General features: G+C 40.0%; 1 long non-coding RNA gene across 1 annotated transcript in view; it reads right to left on the minus strand.

The window, feature by feature from the left end:
* Window positions 1-3254, minus strand: part of LOC108512267 (uncharacterized) — a 50326-nt gene that overhangs the window by 14743 nt on the left and 32329 nt on the right. Inside the window, exon 2 of the long non-coding RNA XR_001880552.1 lies at window positions 1611-1642. This is a non-coding gene — a long non-coding RNA (uncharacterized LOC108512267). The remainder of the gene's footprint in view (window positions 1-1610; window positions 1643-3254) is intronic.

Here is a 3254-nt window from a genome sequence, read left to right on the forward strand (position 1 = left end):
AGAATTAGAAAAAACTACTTTAAATTTCATATGGAACCAAAAAAGAGCCCACATAGCCAAGACAATCCTAAGCAAAAAGAACAAAGCTGGAGGCATCACGCTGCCTGACTTCAAGCTATACTACAAGGCTATAGTAACCAAAACAGCATGGCACTGGTACCAAAACAGATATATAGACCAATGGAAGAGAACAGAGGCCTCAGAAATAGTGCCACACATGTACAACCATCTGATCTTTGACAAACCTGACAAATACAAGCAATGGGGAAAGGATTCCCTATTTAATAAGTGGTGTTGGGAAAACTGGCTAGCCATATGCAGAAAACTGAAACTGGACACCTTCCTTACACCTTAGACAAAAATTAACTGAAGATGGATTAAATATAAGACCTAAAACCATGAAAACCCTAGAAGAAAACCTAGTCAATACCATTCAGGACATAGGTATGGGCAAAGACTTCATGACTACACCACCAAAAGCAATTGCAACAAAAGCCAAAATTGACAAATGGAATCTGATTAAACTAAAGAGCTTCTGCACGGCAAAAGCGGATCATGAGGTCAGGAGTTCCAGGTCAGGCGGGTGGATCACCAAGTCAGGGTGGATCCCCAGGTCAGGAGGGTGGATCACCAGGTCAGGAGCTCAAGACCATCCTACCTAACAAGATGAAACCCTGTCTCTACTAAAAACACCAAAAATTAGTGGGTTGTGGCAGCATGTGCCTGTAGTCCCAGCCACTTGGGAGGCTGAGGCAGGAGAATCACTTGAAGGAGGTGGAGGTTGCAGTGAGCTGAGATCACGCCATTGCACTACAGTGTAGGCAACAAAAGAGAGACTCTGTCTAAAAAAAAAAAAAAAAGGAGAATCCAGTCAACTGAGAAGGAAAAACTTTTGCTAAAAAAAAAAAAAAAAAAAAAAAAAAGGAAAAACCATAAAAGAGAAAAAAAAAAATTTTTTTAAAAAAAAAAAAAAAAAAAAAATGAGGTCTAGCAGAAAACAAAAGCATGAAGGCCTTTTAAATACAAACACACACATATGCATGCACACACACACACACACACACACCTTGGATGTTCGCTTTCAATTAAGCTGACTTTTAACCACTGAGCTCTTTCAAAAAGATTTTTTAAAATCTCATTACCATATTTCAGCTAGAAAAAATTGCTGCTATATCAGAAGTACAGCCACTGCTCTTCAGTTTGGCCTGGCTAGCAAAAAGGTGGCCTTGTTATCTAAATAAAGCCCCTTCGCAGTCAAAATAAAAATTTTTTTCCTCTCTTTTATCCTTTTGCTGGCCATTTTTCTCCCCCCACCACACTATCCTTTTTTTGTGTGTTTGGAAATTTAGCCACCTCAGAGGCCTCTTTCCCCATAATTTAGAACTTCCTTTGGATTTGATCGAGTTGGATAGAGTTGATCAAACCCAATGGGAAAAAGATTGAAACAACAACAGAAACAGAAACAAACAACAGTAAGAAAAAATGTTAAGCAAAACAAATGATTGCACAACTTACATGATTACTGAGTGTTCTAATGGTAAGGAGAAATTAAGACCAGCTGTCTGTTAATCTTAGCTTTATCCAAGACAACCCTCAATTCAGTTACTTACCTAAGGATGGATTTCAGGCTGAAGACTGCTCTCTACCATCCCAGAAGCAGGAAAAACAAACAAACAAACAAACAAGCAAACAAAAACCAAATTTTCATCTCCCCTTTGGAAGTAAGCTCATACTTCATAAAGGAGTTACCTGCCTTCCATCACCATGGAAGAAAAAAAAAAAAAAAAAGAGTTGTACAGCAAAATAAACTTTAGATTTCAACCAAATTTTGGGAGATCAGGAATTCTCTGGAGCAGGTGCTCTCAGGCCTCAGCAAATTATCCTATTGGTTTGAGCCATAAAGTTAGCTCATGTTGGTACCAAGCACCAATAGGGGGTTTGTCAACAGTCAGGGGCACCTCCACTCAGAATCCCTTCATGGTTACCAAAATGCAAACCCTGAAAATCTGAGACAAGTCTCAGTTAATTTAGTAAGTTAATTTTGCCGAGGTTGATGATGTGCCCATGACACAGCCTCAGGAGGTCCTGACAATATGTGCACAAGGAGGTCAGAGCATAGTTTGGTTGTATACATTTTAGGGATACATGAGACATCAATCAACATATGTAAGATGAACATTGGTTCAGTCTGGAAAGGCAGGACAACTCAAAGCTGGAAGGGGGTTACCAAGTCATACGTAGATAAGAGACAAATGTTTGCATTCTTTTGAGTTTCTAATTAGCCTCTCCAAAGGAGGCAATCAGATATGCATTTATGCTTTTTTTTTTTTTTTTTTTTTTTGAGACAGAGTCTCGCTCTGTCGCCCAGGCTGGAGTGCAGTGGCGCAATCTTCGCTTACTGCAAGCTCCACCTCCCAGGTTCACACCCTTCACCTGCCTTAGCCTCCCAAGTAGCTGGGACCACAGGCGCCCGCCACCACGCCCGACTAATTTTTTGTATTTTTAGTAGAGATGGGGTTTCACTGTGTTAGCCAGGATGGTCTCGATCTCCTGACCTCGTGATCCACCCACCTCAGCCTCCCAAAGTGCTGGAATTACAGATGTGAGCCACCTCAACCGGCCCATATATGCATTTATCTTGGTAAGCAGAGGGGTGACTTTGACTAGAATGGGAGTTAGATTTGCCCTAAGCGGTTCCCAGTTTCACTTTTCACTTTAGCTTAGTGATTTTGGGGGCACAAGATATTTTTCTTTCACATTTCCTTCATGTTTGAAGGATATTTTCACCAGACATACTTTTCTACGATAAACGCTTTTTTTTTTCCTTCAACACTTTAAATATGTCATGCCACTCTCTCCTGGCCTGTAAGGTTTCAGCCAAGAAGTTTGCAGCCACAAGTATTGGAGCTCCTTTGTATGTTATTTGTTTCTTTTTTCTTCCTGCTTTTAGGGATCCTTTCTTCACCCTTGGACTTTGATAATTTGATTATTACATGTCTTGAGTTAGTCTTATTTGGTTTAAATCTGCTTTGTGTTCTACGACCTTCTTAAACTTGAATACTGATATATATATATATATATTTTTTATTATACTTTAAGTTCTAGGGTACGTGTGCATAACGTGCAGGTTTGTTACATATGTATACTTACGCCATGTTGGTGTGCTGCACCCATCAACTCGTCAGCACCCATCAATTCATCATTTATATCATGTATAACTCCCCAATGCAATCCCTCCCTCCTCCCCCTGATGA

This window comes from Rhinopithecus bieti, unplaced genomic scaffold (genome assembly GCF_001698545.2).
Source record: "Rhinopithecus bieti isolate Rb0 unplaced genomic scaffold, ASM169854v2 scaffold_30421, whole genome shotgun sequence".
Taxonomy (NCBI): Eukaryota; Metazoa; Chordata; class Mammalia; order Primates; family Cercopithecidae; genus Rhinopithecus; species Rhinopithecus bieti.